The sequence below is a fragment of the Octopus sinensis genome, unplaced genomic scaffold (genome assembly GCF_006345805.1).
Source record: "Octopus sinensis unplaced genomic scaffold, ASM634580v1 Contig07101, whole genome shotgun sequence".
NCBI classification, from domain to species: domain Eukaryota; kingdom Metazoa; phylum Mollusca; class Cephalopoda; order Octopoda; family Octopodidae; genus Octopus; species Octopus sinensis.
The window spans coordinates 364,332-382,772 of NW_021829832.1; the positions used below are offsets into that span (position 1 = coordinate 364,332).

General features: G+C 39.5%; 2 pseudogenes; one reads left to right on the forward strand and one right to left on the reverse strand.

Annotated features, from left to right (window-relative positions):
• Positions 1-3,247: 3,247 nt before the first annotated feature.
• Positions 3,248-3,874, reverse strand: LOC115227724 (annotated as a pseudogene).
• Positions 3,875-15,340: 11,466 nt separating this feature from the next.
• LOC115227761 lies at positions 15,341-15,862 on the forward strand (annotated as a pseudogene).
• Positions 15,863-18,441: the final 2,579 nt, after the last annotated feature.

The window sequence follows — 18,441 nt, forward strand, 5'->3', positions numbered from 1 at the left end:
AAACATAGTCTTTTTACACTACTATGACATCTTTAACAATCAAGAAATTGAAAACAAATCTCCAATAACATCGAACGCCCCTCTGAACCGCCCTATTATTATCGCGGAAACTATTAAGGCAATAGAAAAACTAAACTACAGAAAGGCGGCTGGTCCTGATAATATACCTGCAGAGTTAAAAAAATGTGGACCCACTGAATCGGGTGAAATAATCCCCATCATACTCAATAAAGCATTTGAAGATAAAAACGATCTTGGAATTTGGAGAGGATGGTTAATTCCAATACCAAAACCTGAAAAACTCAGAGATCCCGAAACAGTCTAAGACTAATAATTCTATGCCGATGACATAGTTGTCGCATCTAGGGATGTAAATGTCGAATACGCGAAGGAAAGACTACAAAGAATACTGGACGACTTATATGGATGGCTATATGAAAACAGACTACATGCATGTTCCGAAAAGTCAGCAGTCACTCTATTCACGAAAAACAGGAAGATGGGGACGAAAACTATTGAAGTCACGCTGAATGGAGTCCCAATACCACAAAAGAAAACACAGAAGATATTGGGTGTAACGTTTGATACTTTCCTCTGTTTTTCACCTCATGTTGAATCGATCGTGTCAACCTGTATAAAGAAAATCAATTTTGTGAAAGCCTTCCTTTGGAACTGTGGGAGAGCTTATCCGCCAGGGGTAGAGACTTTTTACAAGCAGTATATCGAGCCAACAATAGGCTATGCATGTGCTGCTTGGGGCTGTAACCTGGCGGCAACGAACCAACTAAAAATCGAAAAAATCCAAGAAAAATCTATAAACCTACTGAAGGACCATACCGACAGGAAAATTGTCCATCGAACACTGGAGTCTCTCGTAGAGGCAAATGGGGGGGATCGTGGAGATGGACCACAAAAATTTCACCGTACATACAGAAAGTGTGTGGGGTCACGGTCTGAACATCGTGAAAAGATAGCTCGACTGTTGAGAAGCGTCGGAATCAAATGAACACGTTAGTTAATGGTTAAGACGGTGATTCTGTTTTTTGGCTTATTTATTTATTTATTTATTAAACACCAAGACCACAGTTAAGACCGAACTAATTAGCGTGTGATCCCGACGCACTTCGACGGAGATCCTCCGGAAAGGTTCAATCCTATGCAAAGTGCATCGTCCTGCGACGACGATGTCCCAGGGGGTAGGAGAGCTATTGGTCCTTTTTCGGTGAGCATTAGGTGCCCCCTCGGCGTTTCCAAATCCAGTCGAAATCTCCAAGTGAATTTGGTGGACCACGTAACGCCTTTCTAAGACCGGATAGGAAGGAGATCCCTTTTTGACATACTGTGTCGTGCCAGATGTACTCGACCTCACGGGCAAAGGAACTTCGACGAGATAACCCCGACTCCAAAGTAGCCTTCTGGATTCGAACCACGACGGCTGAATTCCAGTATCCAGGGCATACTCTTCAGCCAGAGGGCCGGTGTTGGCTTAAAATAATAATAATAATAATTATTATCGGTGTTACGGAAAACCCTTTCCAGTATTGTATTAAATCGAATCAGATTGAAAGTCGAGAAATTCTTATCACCTGGACAAAGCGGTTTCATGCAAAAAAGATCAACCGCCGACATATAGTATGGACGCACAGATGATCTGGCGCAATATGCCAAAAATACAAAAAAAGCATAGCAGTTCTGGGAATCGAAATGAGTCGTGCATTCGACCATGTACACATGTGACTACTTATTATCATTCTGAATACATTTCTAGAAGATCATCTGGCTGTCAAAATCGGAAATACCACTTCTAATTTTTGTTAACCCACTCGGGAAGTTCAACAAGAAGATTCGTTATCTCCTATTCTATTTATTATTTATCTTGAGACTGCAATGCAATAGGGATTTCAGATCATCAAAGGACAATATTACGAGTTGATTTACGCGGATGATCTAGACTTTGTATCGAATGATTATGAATTTCTCGAATACATAAACAAACATCTTCCTAACATTTTCCAAAGATGGTTTTTGAAGTTAAACACAAAAAACGGAATTTACATCATTCAGCCGTGCAGAGAGGATATCTGACAAGACGTGGAGAAGACGCAAACATTTTAGACCAAAACAATCGTATTAGGTGCACCAGAAATTATTTTCGCTTTTTTCAGAAGTAAATCGCAATCAACATTTTTCAGCTTAAGTCTGCGTTAATCTATCTGACGATGTGTTTCCACATTTCTACAACAATTATATTTTTGTTTTGCCATAAAAACGGCTTGTCAAACATTACTTTAATATCAGTTTGTAATAACAGGCTTGGTAAAATCACAGATATATGAGATTGTTGCAATATTTAAATTCTATTTTTATAATTTTCACGATTTCCGACCTCAACTTAAATGTAATAAAGGCCAAGCGTTTTTTAATTTCTCTTCTCTTTTTGTGTGCTAGCATCAAATATTCAATTTAATTTTGGAAATCGATATTGAAAGATTCAAGTAATTGAACATAGACAGAACGTACTCCAACACGACCAAGGATCGAATCCGTCAATTTTGATTAAGAAAATAGATTCAAAAGTAGGAAAATGAATAAAAACGATGCTATTTCTCTGAGTAAACAATTATAAATTTAGGACAAATTTGGACATTTTTATGAGCAAAAGTATTGATTCTAAAAAGAAATATCGCAAACAAAACACGTGTTTAGTCTGAAAAAAAACATAATAATTTAATTTCTGATTTTTCCATTCATCTTCTAATTTAGTACAACTGATGGCAATATCATTGAAAGAAAACCCTTTTATAACTTTAACTTTCAAAGTCGTGCACCCGAACAAAGGTCTACCAGCAAAAAACAAAATACAACACTACACCAAAAAACGAAGGAAAAGTTTATTAACCAAAAGAATAGAAAATTACAAAAAGCCAAATTAATCTGAATGATTGGACGTTTGATAGTTATTTTCTTCGTCAACCACATCCTTCACTTCCTCACTCTTGGCAGGACTATTCGACCTCACACTGCTAGAACGACTGCTTCTGGACGACGAACGAGTATAACTCCTACTACGCTTACTACACCAACATCACAAACACCCCACCTCCGACTATCACTCGAAGAACTCCTGGAACTTCCCGAACGACGTCTTCCTCGACTCGACGACCGAGAATCTCTAATTTCTTTCCGCACACGAATCTCTCTCCCATTCAGCTCATACTTGTCATATCTGTCGATTGCCTTCTTCATATCACTTCTGGTGGCAAATTCCACAAGACTTGACATAAACATCAGTCAAATACCCTTCCCGTCTGCCGTGTCGATGGGCATCCGCATAAGTCACGTTTCCTGCCTTCCTCATCAGGTCCTTCAAATCCTTCAAATGACCAAATTCAGTCAACCTGCCAGCTGACGGAGGAGGAAAGGTTTTCGACAACAACGCGGTACTTTGTCCTCACAGGGGGACCGTATTGGTCACTGTAGCGAGATCGACCTTCGTAGTTTCGGCTGATTCCTCGACTTTTGGCATAATCGAGGTGGACACTGCGGGTGATGAGGTGGGACAACATTTCTCCGCAGAGGGGTCGGCCGTTGAGGTCGTGGATTGCATCCCTGGCGTCTCGGGAGCGTTCGAATTCCTGCCATTTGGTATTTGAGGGATACCACAAAGCCGTATCCGTTTTTTAGAAGGATTTCTGAAAGTCTTCCAAACTTTCGAAAAAAGTGTTCAATATCTGACTTTCTTGCTGAATTGGACAAATTTCCGACGTGGATACGTGACATCTACTGACTTGTGAATATCCGAATAAGTTAATATAATTATTTAATCGTAAAACAGTCATCACCCCGAACCTTCACAACAAGACCAAAATGTAATGAGCACACTACACAATTAATTTATTATATTAATATTAAATAATTTATATTATGAAATATATTATTTAAACTAATGTAAATGAGGAATGATAATATAGAAATATTATTGAATTAATAATTACAGTATCAACAATCTTTCTTTTGTCTAAAATTAAATCACATTTAAAAAACTATATTTTTCTAGTTGATCTTGAAAATTTTGATAAATATTTTCAATCGATGAGCGCTTAAATATTTGTTTAATATTTGTCTAAAAATATAAGTTTTGTGGGACATCATTACATAATGCAGGGATCATCACTAAATTATTCCAAAATAACAGAAAGGAAACTAAAATCCAAATTAAGGGGTTTCACGTGCTTTAAAAAGGCCGATTTAATTGCCGTGATTATCGACGACTGCAAGGCATTTCTATATCATAATTTATAGGTTGGAATCTACCGACTCTCCTGGGAAGTAGTCCATATAATATCCCCACCAGTCGAATCCAAAGTAATCCATTCCCTCGAATGGTGTCCTGATGGAAAGGAATTGGCTATTCTCTGCAAATCTGGGGAACTGTTCTTTTGTGACGTCCATCACGGAAAGATTGTCCACTCCGTCACGGAAATCCGCAGTCCCCCCTTCTTCATGGACTGGAAAATGTACGACTTTGCGAAATGTGAGCATTTCTTTGATGATTTTGGCAAAATAAACTCCAATTCCCCCACTTTTAACCTCGTTTCACCCAAGTTTACAAATTATTGGCATTTTAGGTGTGATTTTAAACAATTTGAAGAAAAGGTCTTTGATTTCGAATATAAAAGGACAAGTGTGCTCATAATTGGTACTGTCGGGGGTGTTTACTGCCTGCTTTATGGCAAATTGTGCTTCAAACTTGACATTGTGGACCAGTCGTGGGTTTGCTGTTCGAATTATGGCCTAGAAAGTCATTTTTGCAGCATTCAACGACAATTTTGACAAAATGTACGTGATTGCTGACACAGAATCGTCCCAGAAGATGTCGATGGAGGTTTATATGAGTGATTGGTTACGTGATTAGGTATCCTTCAAGAAATTGTCCCACAGTCTTCCAAAGTTGTTCAGATTGAGTGCAGAAGCAGTGATTTTGGCTGAAATGAGAGAAGTTTACTCTCATGATAACATCCAAGAAAATCAAGAACACTATTTTGTCCATTCAGAGCACGTGGGGTGGAATGTGCTCTCATTTGAACAAGCTAATTCTAGATTTTAGTAAAACATTTGGCGAGGTTGTTGTTATTGGAGTTTTTTGAGATTCCCGAAGGCTTGTATTACCACATGATGTCGTTGCTGATATGCTGCAAGTATTTTAGTTTGTTTATTATTCAGCAACGACGTTTTTGACGAGTTTACTCGGCATATTGTGGCCAATAAAGTATTTTGGTGATTTATTTATAAGGCTCTGCCAAAAATATTGTCATTGATTGAAGCCAACCAAAAGAAGGGAATGCAATCTGTTCTTTTGTTATTTTTGTTTGGTTTTTGTATTGTGAATTTAGTTATTCATATACATTCATGATAAGAGTCACCGAGTTGAAGGCCTTCATAATGTGCAGGTTGGGTGAGGACATCCCCATGTTTAACGACCCCTCCTGCAGTCTACTCAACGACTGCATTACCACCAGTGGAGTACTCGTTGTTCGAGTCATTCGGCTGATTTTGTAACATTTGCCAGTTTTTGACTATCAGTGCTGCTAAGGAAGATATCAAAGAGATTTGTAACTTTTTGAAGTGGCTTCAATTAAGTATTGGATACAAATTATCGTTTTAGAAACAAACGAGTATCATATACCTAAAACAGAAGAATGTGAGTTCATGTTGCCCATCATCGACCGTCTGTTTCAGAAAATGTGCACAAAGTGGACTTACCCTTCTCGTTTATTGCAAGTTTGCAGGAAATGGAGATATTTTAGTTTTTTGAGGAGTATTGTGGTTTTGTCCCCGAAACTGACATTTCCAGACTTTTGGAGGTTGTTGACATCAGTCCAGATGCTGTCTTTAATCAAAATTTCCCTGAAATATTATTCAACATCGCCGAGTCTCTTTCTCGGGTTTTCGAGAGGAGGAATTACGTAATACAATATCCGTATATACTAGGACGTGTTTTACGAGGCGGAGAGTACATGTCAAGTCATCTCTGAACTGTAATCATGTTTAATAGTGCTTTTAGTGCAGGGGACGTCCCCGTCGACAGAATAACATTGTATAGCACTTATTTATTTGGGTAGTTTTGATGTGTGTGGAATGACTCACTGGCTGGCAATCACAACATTGAATCCGCTGAGTGTTGTGTTTGTAAGTTGTGAGGATATGACAAAACGTGTTTGTGTGTCCTCGTTTCCGTTTCTGCACCTCGTTGATCAGAATTTTACGTGTGATTTGGTCAATTTCAATCAATCCAATTTTGTCTTGATGGCTGCCCTCTCGCGGTCGGTTGTGTTGTTTAAAGTCGATTTTGGGGATTTTTTGATGGATTGTGACCCGAGTCATATTGTTGTGAATAATGAGTACGAGTTGTTCAATATTGACGTGGACAGAATATTTTGTGGTGGAAAGAGGAACTATGCTCTACTGGTTTGTGTGTCCTCTCATTTTAGACGTCCTCGACTGTTAATTTTGTTGTTACTCTCATTTTTGATATCAACGATGAAGTCTGATTGTATTTTTACTAATTGAGTTGCTGGTTATTCAAACTTTGATAATTCATTTTCTGAAATTAGACATGATAATGAAAGAGTAAGCTGTTATACGTTCGATTATCAGCAATTTTTAATGAAATCAGATGATTTTGTATACTTATTCAACTTGTGAAGTTATTTCAGCAAGATATAAGTGGGGTCATAAGAAATTCAACTTTGTTTAGTTTTTTTTAATTTTTGCATTTTTATTTGGCCATCGACGAAACCGTACGTGGGATCAACCTTTGATACTTGGGTGATCTCACAATCGACAGCCCTTTTGATTCTTTCGATAATCAGCGACCCTTCCTGCCAAATCTCTGCCTGCACAGCCTCAGTCTCGACTGAATGTCTTGAAATAGTGAATATCAACTTGAATAAGACAGACTTTCTCGCAGCCTACAAGCTCGCTTAGACCTCTTCCTGGAGTGCCAGAAGCATTTTTTAGGCTTAACCAAGGCACTCCAACCCAGTCGCCGGATTTTACACTCCTTAAACTATCGCTAATTGAACACCCTCAGTGACGACTTGTCTTTCTGGACGAACGCAAAAAAAACCAGACTTGTTAAAACTATCACTTTTTGTTCCTGTCGCATGAGAAACCTCTGGAGTCAAAGAAGAATTGCTTTTTGTAAAAGTGAGGTCTGAAAATCATCATGGTTTTGGCAAAGAATTTCGATTTCCACTCTTTGCGGAACTCTCAAAAAATTCTCTACGCAGATAAATAATTTTTGAATAATCTAATTATTTGATTAAAAAACATTTTGTTTATCCGATTACTAGTACACACACTCAACAACAAATGAAACTTATCTAACAATATAGAAGTAACAACACGATTAATTCACGTGTTTCTAAATAATACTCGAATGCCTCTACTAATAAGGAATAGAACTCAACGGGATAGACAGGTAAGTCACATCTTTAAACTTGTTACTGTCTATATAAAGTATACTTGATTTGACATTGATTAGTCAAACAACATGAATAATTATTATACACCTAAATGGTTATTTTAAATCAATAGTTCAAACAATTAACAATTTGTTGACAAGTGTAAAGTGAACAATGATTGTCTTTAAGTGACATTAAAATATTAAAACATAATTATAAATTAAAAAATATAAATATTAATATTAATTAATGAAATATTAATATTATAATTTTATAAAATAAAATTTAGTGTATATTTCATTTTACTCGTTGTGGTGTATGTATGGAGTCGTCTCTGATAAAATCTGGTAAAATCAACTTTATACAATAAATAATATTAACCAAACATCATCTCTCTAATTTATAGATTCTTTGGCACTAGTTTCGAGATTTTTACAAGACAATTTTTCCCCCAATTTTTTCGAGGTATATTTCACTTTATTTCCCGCCATTACTAAATTGATTATTCCCAACACATCATTAATTTATTTAGCATTTTCGAGACGAAGTTAATAAAAATAAGGTATATAAACACATTAAACCCACTTCAGCTCATTCCACCCGACGTCGACTGGAACGGGGAGGAGCGTCGTCCTTCCTTCGACCAATGGGTGGCTTGTCTCGACTATTTCAGAGAGAGCACTACGAGGCATTCCCCAAGTTCTCCCTCGAGAAAATGTGCCAACAGAGGAACACCAGATCACTCAATCTTGTTGAATCCGTGGAAAAACTTCACGGTAGTTTGTTTTGTATATGGTCAAGTTGATGTTGTGAGGGGGAGGGAATTGGCGGGAATTTGTAAGCCTCTTCCAAGTTCGAGGATTTTCGCAAAATATGACAAGATTTGTTCTGTTCGCTGCCATCTTGCGAGGATTACGCAAGTTGTGTTTGATAAGACTGGGGAGTATTTTGTGGTGGTATGTAACTTAAATTATTTAATAAATATATTTAAACAATGGCGCGAAAATATATTTATTTGACGTGGTGACTTTTAGGCTTCCGCGGATTGTTTAATGAAGGTATGGGAACTAAAGTCTATCAGTTTATTATGGACATTGAGAGGCCACGTAAAGCCAGTTAATGACATGGCAATATCTCCGTCTAATGGAGTGATGGCTTCCTGTTGTTCTGAAAGAAAAGTTCGCCTTTGGAATCTGACTGATGGTTCTTTACTGGGGACACTCGCAGGTCACAGTGGCAATGTGAGTTGTGTCGAGGTTGCTATAGCTATAAATATGACAGTTTTCCCCATTGTTGGATGGAAATAAAATGTATTTGGTCTCAGTGACGGACGACGGGGCTCTATTTTTCTGGCCCTACAAAAACGAGGGGACTATTTATACATTCGAGTATGTCATGCGTGTCTATACTAGTCCCAAGCCCATTTGTAAGTTTAAAGGCCCAAAGTCAGGCGTGAAAGTCATGTCATTGACTTTTAGTCCAGGTTTATTAATAATCTGCTAGTTCTCTAAGGTGGCGTGTTTTTGGTGACAGGCTGTTCTGATAGTAGTATTCGCATATATTCCCTCCTCAGTGAGAAACCCGAGAAGATAGCCGACCTGGGCGTAGATCATGTATTCGTGGAATAAACTAATGTGTACTAAAGGGGAAGGTCTGCTGTGTTTTGTACAGTCATTTCTCTGCCAAGTTTTTGTCTGGGTGTACTGCTGGGAATGTGAAAGTGTGGAACTTTTACAAGAACATGTGGCGAGCTACTGTTTTCGACCGTTCGAGGGCAATCGAGTAAGTTTGGGGGATTATTGCAAGTAAGACGGCAGAGGGAGGCAACAGAGTGGAAGGTAGTGAGGATGTGGGGGTTCGAATGATATCTTGGAATTGTGAAGACACGCGTGTCATTTGTTCCTACAATGATGGACTAGTGGCAGTCTGGTCAGCCAATGGGGGAGTCTTCGAGCGTCCTTTAGTGGTAGAAATAGTCATTTTGAGTGTCAAAGAGAGAAGGATTGTCCTCAATCGCAATCACCCTCGACGACCACCCGAGTGACCCTCGAATTGTCGCTGCTTATTATATGGACGGGAATCTCGTTTTGTGGGACATTTTCCAAGGAATTATGCTCAAGACATTGCACTACCGTACTCAGGGGGTTGTTGGTTTGTCTCATTAATCAGGTTGTGCCCGGCGAAGTCCTCGAGTTCAACGCGGAGTGTATATTCTCTCCATGTGGGACTTATATACTCATGTCCCACATGAGTCAGGATTTGACTTTTTATTCGTATTCCAAACAACACGAGGTCGATTTTATATACACGTTTTTAGAACATCCCCGAAGATCAGTTTTTTGATTCTGACTTTATGCCCTTTTATGAGGTGTCTGATCAGATAAATGTATTCGATGAAGAGACGAGGATTCCCTATCACCGATTACCTCCCCCCGTCATGGTGGACTATGAGGCATTCCCTTTGTCCAATTCTGTACAACTCCGTGTTCCTGGGAGAGAACACCTCGAAATTAACAATGCCTGCAAAATATTTTCATTGGGGGACGGACAGTCGAGTAGGTCGGCCTTTGGTGCTCACACCGGGCGTTATATAATTCCTTCTGTCGACATAAAGTATTCATTAGGATATTCACAAGCAGGTTTATGGAAAATGAGGTCAATGGCCAATTCAAATCCGAGCAAGATCATTATTTGGAACAAGTCAAGGAAAAACCAACTGAAGTGGTCTGGGACATGTTTATAGTGGTAGGTGGTGAGAAATGTGGCGGGGAGGCCAGCTGTGGTCGACGGAAGACAAATCGGGTTCGATCGAATGATGTTGGAGACAGATCATGTTATATTCCACATGACATTAATAGGATGAGTCATCAATGCCTCCTATATTGCCTCCCCCACCTGAGCCATTAGTGGAGGAGATCCCTGATGGTATGCTACTCACTTTACTGTAGTCCAACCCGAGACTTCCACCACTGATGAGGACGCGGAGGAATACCTCCAACAGTACGGATATAACCGAGATGATCTGCTGCCTGGTTCTGGCGTCTCTTCGTCCTCGTCCAGTGAGGACACGGCATTATCTCGTCATGTGTCCATTCCGAGGAGGAATATCACGCGTGTTCCCCGCAATTGTGAAATGAGATCTCAGCCCAGAACGACGATAGTGTCTCTTCCGTGGTGGATGGTGGAGACACGAGTCAAGAACTTGTCTGTGCAGCCATACATCCCTCAGATTGGAGACTCGGTGGTCTATTTCATGCAGGGACATCGTCTATATTTGCGAAACTCTCACGCACACATGGACGACCAGACTGTCCCTTGGCGAGTAGACCCAGACATGAAGGTCATTTCCTTATCATTTTTGTAGGAAATAATTTTTCAAACTGTCACGTCCTTCAAGTTCAGTGTGGACTCTCATCACTTTTTTAATGTCAAACTCGACGTGGTGCAAGACGAGACTACTTCCCAGCGGCGACAGTTCAGTCCTTCTCGATATACACTTCGGTATAATATCTGCTATTATTAGGAGATACCGCTATGATGCTGACCCTTCCAGGTCATTTCTTGTGCTCAAGTCTGTGTATGACATATCTCTCAGACATCACTGGGAAGAAGGTATCCTCGCTTTATAATTGTCAAGGTGACCGTTTTCGCTCACTCCGGGGATCTGAAAATGGGTTTTTTTGGGTTTACGGGACGGTGGTGACTCGGAGACCACTGAACAATCATTATCCCAACTCGCCTTTCCAGTCTATCATAGTCTCCTGGGACACGGATGAGATTGCAAAGGTGAGTCCTTGGGATATTGAGCCATGTGGAGGTCACGTGCATTATCTGATTGTGTTAGAATACGAGGACTCACCGAGTTGTTACAAATGCCCCATCCGTAATGAGGATTGGGGTGGGCGTGAGTACTACGACAGTGAGAAGGACAGGCTGATTACCTGTCTGTCGCAGTTGTGTGAAATGTCCATATTTGAGACTTTTGTTGAGCCCGTGGACTTTACACTATTCAAGAGTTATTTGAACGCGGTGGCTCAGCCAGTGGATATGCAACTCATATTGGACCGACTGCGGAATGACTATTACCGGTTTATAAGACGGATTGATTGACCAATAGGTTGAGGAAGTCTTTAGAACGTGAAATACGGTTGATTAGTTCGAATGCCAGACGTTTTAATCAGCCGAGAAGTGAAATAGTGCTCATTTCAGTGAGACTTGTCAAAATATGTATGAAAATCATCAGGTTTGTGTTTATATATATTCCTTAGTGACCAAACCATCCGGGATGCTCGTCCACTCGTGATTGACATGGAAATGTCTGTCGAACCGACTGTTTATATGTTTTGTGTTATTCTAGTCAGACTCACTGGAACCGGGGCAGTGGGAACATTCCGTTGTTCAGATGATTGCCTCGTTCGAGTCGAGGGATGACTTTGTCAACTTGCAGGCCTCACATGACTTTTTCCAGCAGGTTGGGGTAGTCGGTTTATGCAAGAATTGTTACGGGGGAGTGATTTTCGCTGATGTGCTGAGAAATGTAAAATATGGGAACTACACCTCGCCTTTGGTTTTCAGAGACGAACTTCGAAACAAATTCGACGGGTGGTTGTCTCTGTGTCGGGATCGTCCTCGTTCAAGGGTTTAATCACATTCATGACTAATAGATTTTTAAATGGCTCACCTCTTTGGAGAATTACTTTGAAGAGAGAATTCAGGAAATCATTGAGACTTGGAAGTCCTCTGCTCGATGTCTGAGGAAGCGCAGGTGAGTTATGAGTGTATATTAAAGAAACGTGTCTCCCTCTATTACTGTTCAGTGAGTCGTGGGGATAAGTTGGAAAATTCTTGTTCGGTGCCGCTCATCGTTCCAACACACAGTTACAACACTCGATTGAGATCAGCTGCTATTCTGAGTACGTCAGAGTCGTCTCGACAAAGTCTGCCGTCTCCAGTGAGGAAGGCACCTGTTCGTCGCAAGGCAGTGGAGTATTCGGATGAAGAAAAGTCGTCTGAGTTTGCTCAGAGTGAGGAATCAAGCAGCAGTGAAGTGAGTACGACGGACGATTCTTCTGTCGCTTATTCGTCCCCAGTTCGGAATCACGTTCGACGAGCATGTACGCGAAATCGGCGTCATTTCCCTTATTTTTTGCGGGCAGTGCGTCGTACTACTTCTTCATATATTCATAGTCGGCCCAAAAGGGCTGTCAATTCGTATGTGGAAAACAGTGATTAGGTTCCTAATAATTGTTGTGTTTGTGTTGTTTACTTTTTCCAATTAGGAGATATTGAGAGCAAATTGTTCATTTCTCCAATGTTTATATTCGATCATATTTAGGTAGTCGAGAGATTTTTTTATTTAACCCAAGAATCACCAACAGTTAATTAGGGTAATTAATTAGGTGATTCCAACAATCCTCAAAATCTTTCTCAGCTTTTCCCGATGTTGGAGCTGGACCCGACGCAAGTGCGGGACGGGCGGGGAGCAGTTTTTGTGAAAAATTGAATCGGGTGATTTGGTTATTAAGGTCTTTTGGTCCTGTTGGATGGCTATGAAGCTGGTCAAGCTTTCCATCTTTCTTAATAAGGTGGTCAAGCAGACTTGGAATAATATTGTTCAAATTGGAAATTTTCGTTATGCTAGCCGCTGCTCGGCATAGTGTAGTCTCAATTTTAAGGCGGTTAGACCATGAGAGATTAGTACCCCATGCGGCGCAGGCATAGCCAATTGTTGGTTCGATGAATTGTTTGTTGAGAGTGCCGGGAACGGTTTTTTTAGTCCGCCAAATATCGATTTGATTAGTCCAATCTTTCTCTGACTGGATCCGATAGCCTTCTCTAGATGGGCAGTAAAACACATGTGGGTGTCAAAAGTGACCCCCAAAATTTTAGGGTTCTCCGTGAATGGGATCTTTTCGTTGTCCAGAAAAAGATCAACAGTACGGCTTCCAAGATTCTTGTCCGACGTAAATAAGGTAGCGGACGATTTTTTCGGGGGAGATGTTCATCCTGTTTTGATATAGCCAAGTTCGAATTTGTAATAATAGATCTTGTGTTCTTTTGGAAGCTTCCGAGAGGTCTTGGTCACGTGATCCAATGAGTAGGTCGTCAGCGTAGGCGAGAATGAATGACTCTTCCATTTCAGGGTTAGGAATGTTGAATAGAGCAGGAGAAAGAGGGGAGCCTTGGGGAACTCCGTTTGGAAGTAATCTTGAGATTGATTTGATTCCATTCAGACATACACGCCCTCTCCTTCCGCTGAGGAAATTCGAAAGCCAAAGTTATATGTTCGAATCGATGAACAGGCCAAATATTTTTTGAGTCAGTATCTTTCTGGAGACTGAATTAAAGGCCATCTGAAGATCGAGTGAGCATAAAATTGATTTGAGATGAGGTCTAGTTGTAAAACCTTTCATTATAAATTGGATTAATGTGGTAAGATGTGTCGAGGTAGAGAAATTACTCCTGAAGCCATGTTGATGTATGTAAGGGGAGAATAGGGGTGATCAAATCGAGAATTAGTTTTTCAAGAATCTTTGCAATTGAACATAAAAGTGAAATGGGTCTATAGGAGGAAGGGACGTTCTTCGGTCGGCCCGCTTGAGAATTGGACGTATAAGAGAATTTTTCAATATATTTGGTATTTGATTCTGGTTAATGAAATAATTGAAGATGTTAGTCACTGCATCAATTCCGATGGGATCAGGTGCTTTAGCAAGGTTGTTGAAATCAAGTCTGGTCTACAGGATAGGGATGATTTTGTATTGGCAATCACCGCTGCAACTTCAGCAGGGGATATATAGGTGGGTGTGTTTGATTTCTTTGGTTTATTGTTTACATAATATGAGTTTATCTTTAGATGATTCTTGTGGCTGATTTCGGCGTAGAATTTTATGAGTTTACTCAATTCAGGTTGAATTTTCTGTTCGGAGTCTGTGCAATGTTTGACAGGTCTGAACTTTTTGAGAGCATTCCACATGCGTTGGGCTGATTTTTTTCAAGCGTTTTGATTTGCTTTTCCCATCTTCTTTTTGGAATGCTTTGAGTTTCTTAGTGATGGTATGGTTTAGGTTCTTTATTTCTTTTTTTCCGCCGGGAATAGAAACTAGATTCTTTTTAAGAAAGTTCCTTTTTCTGATAAGAATTTTTGTATCTTGGTCCAGATTTTCGTCGAAGTGATAGTAAGTGCATTTTGAAATAGTTTTCTACTCAGCAAAATCGCATCATTTAGGCACTTGACAGCTCCGTTAATTGATTTGAACAGTTTAGTATCAAAGTTTTGCAACATTGCGTCGGTGAAGTTAGCCCTCCCAGTTTGCGTTCTTGTAATTGAAAAAGGACATAGTTTTGTTCATATTGGGAAAGGCTTTCTTGATCCTGATGATTAGATTGTGATGTGAATTAAGATCGTAGTCTACTGAGCATGAAATGGCTGAGGATAAGTTAGTTGAGGATAGTGTAATGTCCGAAGATGTTAAGCGTTCGATATCCTTATAAGGTGTCCTAGTGTGGGTCTTCGGATTTTAAAGGAAAGACATGGCAGAGAGTTGTTCCAATAGAAACCATTGTATTAAGTCTGCACGTTGGAATTAAAACCAAGTCGGGTGCTTTGCGTTCAAGTCTCCGCAAATTAAAAGGTTCTTTAAATTGGATAGCTTTGAGAAGTTTGGGTTGAATCCCTTTGAATATAATGTCTCGTTTATAATTGAAATTAATACTTGTTCGATTGAAGTTATAAATATATAATACAATTTATTTATAATAAATTTATTATCACGTGTAGTGTTATCTAGTTAGCGTTGCTTTTCATTTTTGTATTTAATTTATTAAAGTCACTAAATAATGCCATTTGTCTTATAAATATACATTCCAGAAGTATGGCTCCAAAGAAAGTGAGACAAAAGAATGTTGAACCCACCGAAACGACACAAATGCCTGGATCTGAAGTTGTATTCGGAGTGGCTCACATATTCTCAAGCAAAAACGACACCTTCGTCCACATTACTGATCTTTCTTGCAGGTGATTGTCGTAAAAATATTGTATAGTCAAACTATCTGTCGAGTAACTGGAGGAATGAAAGTCACAAGTGACCGAGATGAAGCAACCCCCTATGCTGCGATGTTGGCAGCCCAGGATGCTGCAGAACGTGCGAAGAAACGCCACATTAACGCAGTTCATATCAGAATCCGCGGACCTGGTGGAATAAAGTTGATTGTGGGGATTGTAATTTGCAGGAGGAGAATGATTGGTCAGGGGGGACAGTCTGCTATTCGTGCTTTGGCTCGGAGTGGATTGGCTATTGGTCGAATCCAGGATGTGACTCCTATCCCGACTGACTCTACTCGTAGGAAAGGAGGTCGTCGTGGACGTCGACTGTGATTTGTTCTTTTGATTTTTAATTTGGTTATTTCCTAATTCAAACTGTTAATGAAGTTTACAAATATTCTAAGTCAGTTTCCTATTTTTATTTGGATCAATGTTGTGTTCATGGCTCAAGCCGATTGTGATTATTTTGAGTCATTGAGCAAGTGAACAAATAAGATTTGGGAAGATGTTTTAAAATGTTATTATTTATTTTTCTCATTGGAAAAGTTATATTTTACGATCAGTTTATGTTTTTAATGACGATGAATTTGGTATATCAACATATTTGGATCAAATTATTATTATCGGCAACTGCCGTAGAAACATAATAGTTATATTTCCACACGTGCGGCACTTGAAACGATTTTCTTGATAATCCTTGTCCAACCTCCCCTGTTGCATGCTAAGTTTCTCATTGCGTCCAGATCATCCCCATTTTTAAGCTTGCGGTTGATTGGTTTGAGGTCAGCATCCAGCACCTCCGGTAGAGTAATGCGCGGGCGTCCCCGAAATTTCTTTCCACTAGCGGCAAAATATTCTTCCACGGCAGTGGGTACCCCTCAGGGAGACTCCCTTTCCCCTTTGCTGTTCGTGATATACCTGGAGGCGGCTCTGCGTGATCTCAGGCTCTTTTATAATGGGCAAATCACCGAAATTGTATACGCTGACGATGTGGATTTTGTATCACACGACACAGCAGCCTTGAGGCGGTTACTTGATGTTGCCCAGCAGAGCTTGGAAAATGGTTCCTCACTGTGAACACAACCAAAACGGAAATCACGGAAGTCGCACGCATGAGTTCAAGACTAGATGATGAATGGAGACGTTCCAGAAAACTGGGCTCACTTCTCGGAGATAGTGAGGACATTACCCGGAGGAAAGTACTATCGACGGCCGCGTTGAACAGGCTGAAAACGGATTGGGTGGCTAACAAGCCGGTAACGATTGCGCTTCGTTTGCGCCTCTACAATGCATTTGTGAAACCGGTCTTGCTGTACAACTCCTCCTGTTGGGGAATCTCTGCTTCCAAAATTAAAAACCTTAACTCCTTCCACCGAAGACAACTGCGTATATTATGTGGGGTACAGTGGCCGACCCGGATCAACAACGGGGCACTTTACCGTAAATGCTCAGCGCAACCTGTGATTCTGGATGTGATGGAAGCCCGATGGAGACTGTTCGGACATGTCCTACGGATGGACCAGACGTCACCCGCAAATTTGGCTATGGAATTTGGATCAAAATAGAAAGAAAATACTCCTCAATAATTTTATATGATTAAACTACCAATTTGATCTTTTTATATTTGAAAGGATCATAGAGTTGAAGCTAATTTAATATTCCTATGCTATTTTGTAAATCACATTCTGAAAGTTAGAACAGGACTTATAAAAAAACGGGTTATAGAAAAACGGGTTGGGAACATGACATCGATGCCTTTCGCGACCTCGGTTGGAACATTTCAAAGTGACTATCTCCGGTTTTATTTATTCATCGTATAGTTGGAAGATTAACTGAGATCTCTCAGAACTGATTGTGGAGGATCAATGCAGATGGCATAGACTTTGTGTAAGAAAAGTATTTGGAACTTGAACTTGTTTTGAAATAATTCCCAACGAAATTAAGAAAAGACGGAACACATAAGAATCACAAGGGAATTAAAACATATTGATGAAAAATGAAGGAAAAAAGGAAACTGGGATCCATACTTGGTGTAGTAAAAACATGATGTATAAAGAGTCTTAGCCTGTGCAATCTATTAGAAAATCCGAAAAATACGGAGTCGACCAAAGGTAATTAAAACAAAGCTACGAATAAGGTTATATAACATATATAAATCCGGTACTTGTGTACAACAAGGGTACATGGGGAGTCACAAAGTTAGAACTAAAAAATGAACACATTTCATCGAACTCTATTACGCAATTTACTCGGTCTTGTCCAAAGAAGATTTCTAACTAGAAATTGTACTCAATGACACAATCGGTTCCAATAAGCACTGAAATTATCGAATCAAGATGGAGACCATTTGGGCATGTACGTAGAATGGACATAAACACTCCTTTGACAATAAAAACAAAGACCTAGAGTCACTCTCCCTGTTGTTCTAAACAAGGATCTTAAAAAAATTGGAAAACTCAAATGTGCGGACGACTTAGAAGAACTACAAGCAGACGCGAAAAACAGATACTGATGGAGAAGCTTGGTGAATAGAATCTCGAAACGTATGGACCTTAGTTAATTTACAAAAACAAAATGTTTTTCTATATTATTAAAATTGCATTCACAGAACTAAAGAATGTAAATTAACTAAGGTCCCATTTGTGCCACACGTTTCGAGATTCTATTCACCAAGCTTCTCGATCGGTATCTGTAATCTGCTCACTTTGCGTCATTTTTTATGGTAAAAGAAACTTTAATTCATAAAATTATAATTAATCGAAAAGTAAATTTTGAAAATATATCAATTCTATTTAGAGAATTACAAAATTTAAAGTTATAAAATGCACTTTTCAATTCAAACTAACATTTTCTAAAACTACATTTTTAAGACAGGATTAACATAATCCAATAATAAAAGCATGCTACTAATAAAAAATCTGAAATTAATAA